Here is an 11,060-nt window from a genome sequence, read left to right as displayed (position 1 = left end):
TCCTGGGTGGTGAGGAGTAACCAAATGCGGAGTCACATGTAGGTGAGAGGGAATGCGAGTTACTACCTTGACCAGATGGTTGACGAATGAGTGTGAGGGAATGTTCAATCATATACAACTGGCTGCCCTCCTTCTAGCGCCATATATGTTGACGTTCTGGACCCGCCAAAATTTAGGGGAACACCCCGATATGAAGTCCCAAGTAGACCTCATACCATTTGGCGTGGGAGTCCCATCCGGTAAGATGGCCTGGTTGCCATTGTCTTAAGGATTTTCCTCAACTCTTGCTTGTCAGCATAGGAGAGTGGTTTGCTTTGCCTTCGAGAAGTGAGGTTCGCATGCATAGTGAATGCTAGTGTACTTGTGTCAATGGTTCTTTCAATGTAAAGGGAGAGTGTGAGAGTAAGTCCCAGGTTGGTTGGGATGAAGTCCCAACTTGGCTAGGAACACACAACACAACAAGATGTGCACAACTTCTGGAGGAGCAGTGCACACAGGTGCGGAGTCACAACACACAAGGTAAGATAACATGCAGATCACTCAACGGATCAGTCTGAATGAGTGCAACAATTGTTTCAATAAGCTTTAGGTGAAAGGTCTGTCTGATGTTCGGGGCGATGGCCACCACGGGCGAGACAACGTTAACAACATATACAACACATTTCCATTAAAAAATTATGTATTACAACAAGTGAAATAGTTCAAGTGTTCAACATAGGTTAAAACAACATGCATTACAAGTGTTCAAGATTAGTCTTACAACAGTTAGAATACATGTGTGAAAACGTGCTGGCCTGTTTGTTGGCTTTTGAATTAAGCGAAAGTTCCAAGACACATCGTTACACCACACATCACTAACCCCGTGAGTGGGGTATTGGAGCCACTACTTACTCCTCAAAGAAAAGATTACAAACTCTCTTGGCTATGTGGGAGGAGCTGAGGTGAAACGCCTCTTCCATGTACAAATGAGGGGGTATTTATAGCCAAGGGTGAAACTGACTCTTGTGGCTGTTCGACTACCCTCATGATTGTTTGACTTCCATGACTTTTCGACTTTATGACTCTTTGTAAAACAAGTGGGTCTCATGGACTTCCATGTTACATTACAATGATTGAAAACATATCCCATCATAGAGATGTGGGCGACATGAATCAACATGACAGTGCTGGTACATTCGTGCTACTGTTGGAGTGAATGTTGAACTACAATGCTGCTGGGTGATGGATGTCTTCATGGTGTATCACAGCTTCACCTCCGCATGGAAAAGTGTGCAGAGTCTTCGATGGTCTTTGGTTCACTTGATGAAGCTTTGGCATGTTGTTCCTTTCTTGCATGTTGGGAGGCTTGACAGGCTCATCTGTTTGCGAAAGGTGCATGTTTGTTCGTTTGTCCGTCCGTGAGCACATATTGCATGTTTTCTTATCTGTTCATCCGCGAACACATATTTCCATGATCATCTATTCACAAGCACATCTCTTCGCATGCATCACTTGTTCATCCGTTGGTGAACCTGTCTTTCTGCATGTTCTCCCTTCATTCATCCCATTTGTCATCGCACCATGTTTGTTGGTGTACATGTACCTGCAGTCACTCATAACGAGATGACATCAAATTCGAAACCTCCTAGTCTACCATGACACATCATTTTGGATGCAGGTGACCGGGAGAGGCAACAAGGTTGTGAAGCAGGATGATGGCTCCGGGCACTACTGAGGAAAACTATGCAAGAGTCACTTAGTGATGGAGATGGGAAATCCAAGTCGACAGTGACTGTCTGTGTGGTTTGGCTCTGATGGAAGGAAAAATTGCACAAATTTTGGGAGGGACAGTCCAGGCTGCAGGAAGGCAAGGTAGGTAGGATCTAAGTAGTTTCTAGAACGAGCGTGAAACAAGGGCTGGAAAGAAAAATTTGCATAATTTTATGGAGGAATAGGTCAGGCTGCAAGGAGGATCAACAAGCAGAGATTGTGGAGTTTTTGGGAGGAACTTCCCGAGAGACTGGCAACCAAAACTACGCAATTCCCAGAGGGAACTGACAGTTGGATGCTAGGTCACTGGCAGCCAAAACAGCACAATTCCCAGATCAAATTGGCAGTTGGATGCTGGGTCACTGGCAATAGAAACTGCACAATTCATGGAGGGAATTGGTAGTCTATTGCTAGGAGTTGCTAGCAAGGAAAACTGCACTGATGCTGACAAGTTGGTCTACTGATCATCTCTGCACAGTTTCTAAACCGAGCAGACTATTGCTCAGTAGAAGGCCTGCTCATGAAAACTGTACAATTTCCTGGATGAACAATCGGTCAATTTTCGAGGGGACTGACTAGGAAAACTATGATATTTTATGAGGGAGATAGGGATGGGCACTTGGTGTCTGTCCGACCTCTCTGCACAATTTCCTTAGTCAGCAGAGCGGGCAAGGTCAGTAGCCTTTGCGCAATTTTGGAGGGGAGTCAGTCCCGGGGTGGCTATCAGGTCTGGCTGTCTGGGTGGCTAACAAGAAAGCTAATTGAATTGCTTGCGATCAACGCAACTTGGAAATACTTGCTTAGTGCTTCTGCATTGTTCTAGGTGACAGTCGATCGCGTCGATGGCAGGGTGATGGTTTAACTGTTAGAGGGGAGTTCAGTCACCAGAACTTCAGAAAAAATGACTAAGTGTGTGAATGATCGAAAGATGAATACGTGATCATACAAACACACACTCTCATGACTTGACGACGAGACGACTCAAAACATCCAATCACACATGCTCAACATGATTGACTAACAATGCAAGTGACAAGCGTGGCACTCGTGATTGATCGTTGATCAACCGTGATGACGCTTGTGTGATAGTGAATGTGACTCTGTGTGTGAGTGTGACATATGCCTTTATAGTGAACACAACAAGTACACACGAAGAGAAGAATTTGAGCAGAGTGAGAACATGGTCACAAGCATGAATTAGACACCAATATCCAGAAACTTGGGTTAAATGAATGTTGGGCTAATTTATTAACACAAATTAACACAAGTGTTTCATTACCAATCCAGGTTTGTAAAACTTGGAGGCATGTCCAAAATGTATGGATATCATATGTAGTCAAGATTAGAAGATAAAATATGAAGAACTAAGGAAATACATTTTACAAACATAAATCTAATTAAATAATTTCTAATTCATTGATGCAATATATGTGAGATGGAGTGGCTCCTAACTTAGGAGATCCATTTGTGTCCTTCTTCTACAATATTACTTGATGAATAGAAATAAAAAACCATTAATTGACAACATCTTAAGATGCACAAATAAATAATGAAAGAGGCTCCTAAATTAGGAGATCCTTGATATTCCTCATCACCACTTCATTCATCATAATTCTATTGTTAGAAAACTAGAATTGCATAAAACTACTTGAAAGCAAGAAAGATGAACTCTAGTTTTTATTCATTAATCCAATAGAAGGAGGGTTCAACTTGAAAACTGGACTGTCCCTTTATATGAAGATGATAAATAAACCAAGATTCATCAGCAAACATAAATCATCATACATGTAATGCCCCACTTAAATCTTATCCTGCAAATTTTGTTAATGTTTACATTATCTGAAAATATTGAGAAATATTGGTCTAATATAAAATTCATGATTTCTATTATTCAAATTCCCAACTTACCTTCTCAAATTGAATCTTAGGTAGGATATGGTCCTCTCCAACTCATTATCATATATATATATATATATATATATATATATATATTTCATTCCCCAATGTACTCTCACATTTACTAGGGAGAAGACATGGTCCTCTCCATTTAATTACATCTCACATTACCCAATGTACCCTCACATTTACTTGGGAGAAGACATGGTCCTCTCCAATTCATTATCAATATAGCCGTAGTCTTTACTTTTTGAAAGCCTTTATTTTTTCCATCAGTGATTTATGGAAATCCAAGTTTGATAACTAATTTCTGCACAATGAAACTGTCCCATTCAGGGTGCTGAATCCGAATATGCAGTTACCATTTTAACTGCAACAAATCATGATTTCAGCTCAACCGGATTCCGTCACCGGAATCTCAAAAAGTCTCATTATAGACAACTCCATATATATATATTCATCGCATTATGTACCCTCACACTTACTTAGGAGAAGACATAGTCCTCTCCATTTAATATATATATATATATTCATCTCACACTCCAAAATGTACTTTCAGATGTACTTGGGAGAAGACATGGTCCTCTCCCATTAATTTCCTAATTTTATATTCATGTCACATTTCCAAATGTACTCCCAGCTTTACTTGGGAGAAGAGAAGTCAACTGTAAGGATGGATGAGAAATTAATGACATTAATGAGGGGTGGTTGAGATGGAGAAGAGAGGGAGGGTATAAAAGGGAAGGGGGAAGGGAGAAAAGGGGATGTTGGGCCTTGCTTATGATTTTGGGGTTGGTTGTGATTTTAGGACTTGTTGTGTTTTTTTTGGAGACCTTAAGAACCTGTGGAGATTTGTTGGATTGTTGAGACGAGGGAAATATTGTTCATTTTGGTCTGGATCACTCATCTTGGACACACAAACTACATCTGGTTGGACTTGGACTCGGAGAGCTAGGAAAACTGTGGAGGTTTCCTAGGCTAGGGGTTATTTCCTAGTTGGCTGGGAGGTAAATCTAGTTGGGTTCGTCAAGAGGAGTGTTCACCAGGAGCAGCAGGACAAAGACATCTCCACCAGCCACCGATACAGGTATTCCTCCATAGATTACTCTTGTAAATTCTATTAGAATGTAAATGGTAAAATTTTATTTGTCTAATAGTCTTGTAAGTAAGTAAACTACTGTCTCTTATTGCATTTAAATCTTTAAGAAATAGATCGGTTAGCAGATCCTAGGATAGGTCTCTTACACATGGTATCAGAGCTTGGGGTCAAAATCTAGACCTTGAAGCCTACCGACTAGAGATTTTTCAAATCTAGTTGAATCTTTGAAGACCAAGACATTACTAACCTGTAAATTGCACTTCAAAATTTTCCTTGCAATCCGGTAGAAGCTTCCATCTAAGCTAAAATAACACTTTAGTTTCTATCTAAGCTAAAATAACACTTTAGTTTTTGTTGCAACAAGAAAATTTTCTATTTTCGGGCAAATAAAATTGTGTAGAAGACCATTTTGCGCTAAACCTTTTGGTAGTATTCTTTGAAGGCAGTTCTTTGAGCAATTTGAAGTAATATTAGCGTGTGTTCATGTTTGCGGCATTCCATGCTTTGTGCAGATGAAGAACTGAGCTCTCTAAACTTCTTTTCCCATTCTCTTTGAGCAATTTCCTCGGCCTTGTACTGATCAATCATTGTACTGATCAATCAAATCTACCTGCTGTTCTAGCACCCTTTCCATTATCCATCACCCACTTTTCCCTTCCTTACTCTCATAAGAAAGTCCCTATACACTCCATGGATATTATAAATGGCAAGGGAAATCCAATCAGGTATTTTTCTTCATTTATTTTTATTTTTAAAGTGCATTCATGCGTCGATTCAGAAAGGCGAACCAGGCCAAAATGATCCTTCTACACTAGGGCATTTTCACTGGCTCATGTATGTGTTTAATTAATTCCATTTCACATAAAATCCAGGTAAAATGTTAGGACAGACGGACAAGTCTTGAATTGAAAAAATTCTAGGATTCAGTAGAGACTGTATTTTGGATATCTTAGCTATTACCCTGATTTTAATCGGGAACTTTAACAACTGAATATGTTAATTTATCTCTTACATCAGAGTAAACGTGATGAAAAACTAGAGTTCTCTTTCTGGTTACCAATTGCATTGTCGAATCCCTCGAGTCTTTGCAAAGTATAAATTTTAACAAAGAATTTAAATCTGCTGGCATCTCGATGCAAATATAAATTCATATAATTAAAGTATAAGTATGTAATCAAGGGGACATAATTCACCAGTGACTGAGTATTGAGCCGTTCACCAGTGTTTCGTTCCTGCTGTGGCATGGCAAAAGGGATGAGGCCAGAGTAATTTCTGTGTGACTTTTGGGGAACAGATGCCTTTCAACCCTGGCACCTAAGCCAAAGGAATTCTTTGTTGTGAAATGCATCACCTGACTATTTTTCTCAAAAAAACCTTCAAAAAAACAAAAATTCTATAGAGCATGTCAAATATATAATAGAATTCCAGCACACATATCCCGAGTCTGATAGGTACATTTAGTACCGTGAAACATGCTTAAACACAAATGGTTTCTTCTGCTCCCTACTTCACCTATTTCGGTATAACTTATCATGTTTTTGCAAGTTGAATAAGCTGTTATAGGTCAGTAGAGTATTAGACTCTGAATACTCTGTAATCAAAGATCGACATTTCAGTAAAACTTATGTAAGGTTGAATATGGTGGCAAAGTTTGGATAGTCGACCTTAACAAGATTATCGTCATAGTTAAAAGATTCACCGAGTCTTTCAACAACTCCCAAGTTAAACTTTGCTAGGCCCCGTCACTGAGCTGAAGTAACTTGGTCCTCAGTCTAGCTCTCTGTCTGGTGAGTCAAACTAGCCAGACACAAGTCAGATGTTGGCCTACCGTCTGACCTATGAGTGACTCGTGGATTATTCATTTCTTGGCGTGGCCAGCTCGCAGGCAGATGGAAATACTTCCCAGCATCAGATATAAATACAAAAGATGAAAAGCTGAGTTTTGTCAAGTTTGAGTCAAACTCTTGCACTCCGACCTTGCCTAGATATTTGGGGAGCAAGTTTTTCAACATTGACTATCATACCCTGTGAATGTATGATGTCACAGTTGCTTTCTTTAATTGCAAATAAATCCTTATTATCAATAATATTATTTCTCTTCATTGAAAATGCGGTGATCTATAATCCAAAACTATCAATGTATCTTACCGAGCTCTATAGGATACTCTGAAGAGGGGAAAATCAGAGTATTGTCTCTGCTATTTATGAAAGATGTAAGAAGATAGTGAAAACTTGAAACCATTAGGAGAAAGAACCTATCTAGAATGTCCTGCTATTGTACGCCTACTCTGGAAATTGGGTGGTGTTTGTTATCACTTAGATATTCCATAAAGGAAAAGTCCAACCTTACTCAAGGGGATGCCTAAGGAAACTATAAAGTGGATCACTACTTGTCACCGATGTGATTCACTCCACTCTTTAGGCAGGAAAACTTAGCCAAGGGGGGGAATTCCTTGAGCAAATTCTAAGCCTATCATTGGTATAGGGAAGGAATTTGTCTAAGACTAGCGAATTCAACCCAACTAGCTCCCTCAAGGATCTAACATCAAATGTAAGAAAATTTCCAAGAGTGAAGGTCCAAATCCCCCAATGGATGCCTATGTAATTTGAAAATTTGATTTATGTGAAATACTTGAGAATAGAGCAAAATGATCCTCATTAATTCCCCAAATAATAATAACCACGTGGGTGCCAAAAATGGCGATGATTTCAGAATTTGATATCAGCAAGGTATTCATATATGAAAACTGTTAAAAAACATTCAACCACGAGAATGCTATTTGAGTGTTTGCAGATTTGTAATGTCAACAGGAGAAATGTTAATTTCACCAAATTTCATTCCGTTGGACCACAAGTGTATGCGATACAAAATGTGGAGATGATTTTGAATTTTAAATCTACTGTGAGAGTGTGCCTATGAACAGTACATATAACATAAAGTTGTTCATTTAACAAGAATTAATCCATAGCAAGCCAAGTTTGAAACATTTCACATGCAAAGCATAGGACAAGGGGACCAACATCATATAGAACTACTGCAGAAAGGGATGAATAAGAGAAAGTTGTTGATTTGACAAGAATTAATCCATAGTATTCCATGTTTGAAACATTCCACATGCAAATCATAGGACAAGGGGACCAGCATCATATAAAATTGCTGCAGAAAGAGATGAATAAAGTGCTTTAGATGCTTCACTAAGAAAAACTCGCTGAGATGCCTCAAAGAATTCAAAATTCCATGACCATATTTAAATCATTTGCGACATGACAGTCCATGTATATTGTTTATCGGCTTATATCCACAGAAAATTTAGTTCTAGCATTTAGCTTGTAGGATAGGGCTCTTACTTTCCCTCAACTGCAGCAACGTGATCTTAGTGGGCTGTCAGGAATATCTGATGATGGTCTTCTTGCTCTCTTGGAGAACAGTAAAACAAGTTTGGTGAAAGTCAACTTGAGTGGGTGTGTACAAGTTATAGATTGGGCTATATTTGGTATAGCCAACCTATGTGTAGAAAACCTTCAGACATTAATTCTAGATGGTTGTAGAAAGGTGACAGATCGAAGTCTGAAGATTATTGTTGACCTTTGTCCAACTTTACAGGACTTAGATTTGGCAAAGTGTGGGATTACAGATAATGGCATTGTCTCTTTATTATCTGCAAGACAACAGGCTATACAGATTCTTTCTTTACCAGGTTGTATGCAAATAACGGATAAATGCTTGCCTTTTATAGAAAAGATGGGTGAAACATTGCTTGGTTTGAACTTGTAGCACTGCAGTGGATTGAGTCAGAGGGCACTTGATTCAGTTGGGGCACATTTATGGCGGTGTGATCTACTTGTCTCTTAGAAAACACTTGGGAATATGAGATACAACAAATGCTACAGTTTGACTCAGGAATTTTTCTTCAAATATTGCAGGATTTATAATTATTGACATGAAATCTTAAAGTTATTTTGATTCAGATAGGACATTGGAACCAATGCATAGAGGACGATTTCCTGGTTCTCATGGCAGTTTACAGGAACAAGTCAACAATTTCCAGATGGTTTGCTCCATCTGGGATTTTTGGGCCCATAGCAGTGTAACATGGGCTTTAGTATTTAAATTACTCATTCCTCAAGGGTTGGAACTAGGCTTTTTTTGCAGGTGTCCTCTTTGATGACCCTGTTTATAGTCCCGGTGGTCACATCCCCAGTTAAAGCACTCAAGAGAACTGTCAAACTCTGGTGCATGGTGGCTAGGTTCTTCTTGCATGTTTTTTCACTTTTGGTTTTTTTTAGAGGTCCTGGTTTGCTTTGCTAGACGTTTATCTAGTGTTTTACCCAGACTTCATTAGCCATGTTGTGTGTTTAGGCTTATTTGCTTACTTTGTAATCACAATTCACAGCTTCTGTAGTGATTAGGTTTTGGCTATGGCAGTGATACTTGTCTCTGTGCCATTTCAACTCTGGAAGTTGTTTTTCCAAGCCTTCTGAGCTACAGACTGGGAATTCAGTTCAATAGAATGTATCCATGTTATAATTTATCCTTTGTTGGGGTTTCTATTCTATGGATATTATTGCCCCTTTCTATGAGTTTCTTCTTAAAATATCCCTGTCGAAAATTTCAGAGTTCTGCTTATTGCCTTGGCAATGCTTATGAAGATTGATTGTTGTTCTCATGGAATGGAAATATTTACAACTAATTATTGTATACTTACAACAAAAGGATCAACATCATTTGAATGACCTAACGATATTTGTTAATCTCTAATTTCTAGTGTTGGATGCGTCAATTTTGAAGCAAAGGGGTTTTCCATGGAAAATGATCCAGTTCATGATTATGCTGTAGATCTTGAAAAATAGTGTAATTTTATAAGAATTATTGAATTAAAAAGTAGGTATATTAGCAATTCGATACATTTGTAATCATGTCAAGATTCCGTAGTTTATGTTGATTAGGCACTTCTGTAATTGATTCTTCAGATCACTAATAAAAAGGATTAACTGCATTCTTATTAATACTGATGTTGTGGTATCGGTTATATATATATAAACAAGGGATTATGATACTGGAAATATATATATATACATAAGGGACTGAAAATATATATACATAAGGGATTATGATCCTGGAAATATTTTCAGTTTAGTAAAATATTCGTTTGCAACAATGCGCTTGCAATTTTTATAAAAAGTGAAAAACCTTTCAAGGTTGAACTGAACCATCATTTCTGATCTGGTGAAAATTCACTTCTGTTCATGTGCACTCGAAATATGTGCAACTAACTCTTCTTGTTCGTATGTGCTAGAAATATTACAGCTAATTTTTGTGTGCTAGTTGAGAAAAATATCACGTTAATTTGAATGGCGTCACGATATTGCATTTTTTCATCCCCAAGTTCCAGCGTTGAGTGTGAAATTTGAAGCAATAGCTTCAGGATTTGCTGCAGAGCTCCTTGAAAAAAATGTTGTGTAACTAACTCTACAAGAATTAGTGAGAACTGGAAAATAGGGATATTGAGGTTTCACTACATTGGTAACCATGCCCAGATTTTGTAGTTCAGGGTTTTGCACTGACAAATTATTTCTAATATTCTACGGACAAATGCTTATGAAGATTAACTGTTGTTTTTTCGATTGGAAGTATTTACAAGTAATTCTTTTATGCTTACCGTGACAATGATTACACCATCATTTGAATCCCCTCATGATATGTTTTTTTTTTATTCCCAAGTTCAATTGTTGGATGTGTCAAATATGAAGCAAAAGGCCTTTCAATGCAAAATGATTTAGTTCAGGGTTATGTTGCAGAGCTCCTAAAAAAACACTGCTTTAGAATTATCGCAGGAAAAAAAATTGGAAATTGAAAAATAGGGATATCGGCCAGAGAGAACATTGGTAGTTCATGTTCGTTGTGTACCTAATATAATTATTTCTTTCAGATCACTAATAAAAAGGATCATCTGAATTTTTATTAATCATGAAGCCTTGGGATTGGTTTTGCAATCTCACAAGAATTATTGAATTAATTTGAAGGTATTTTGTTGATTCACCACATTGTTAATGATATCAAGACTCTGTAGTTGATGTTGGTTGGGTAGCTAATATATTAATTCATCTAAATTAATTAAACTAGTTTAAGTTGTGCTCTTATTTAATCCAGATGGTTTCACAATCCTAGAGTATATATATATATATAACTCCCAGGTTACATTAAAAGATTATCAGATCACTCCTACAAAATCAATAGTTTCTTTAAATCATGGGTTTCAGAAGATCCATCCCAATCCCAAGTCTTCCATTCATATTTAGGATGAAAGGAGTTTAG

The sequence above is a fragment of the Pinus tabuliformis genome, chromosome 4_2, assembly GCF_031772625.1.
Source record: "Pinus tabuliformis cultivar Carrire ecotype Pingquan chromosome 4_2, CPIR1, whole genome shotgun sequence".
Taxonomy (NCBI): Eukaryota; Viridiplantae; Streptophyta; class Pinopsida; order Pinales; family Pinaceae; genus Pinus; species Pinus tabuliformis.
Note: the sequence above shows the minus strand (reverse complement) of the source record.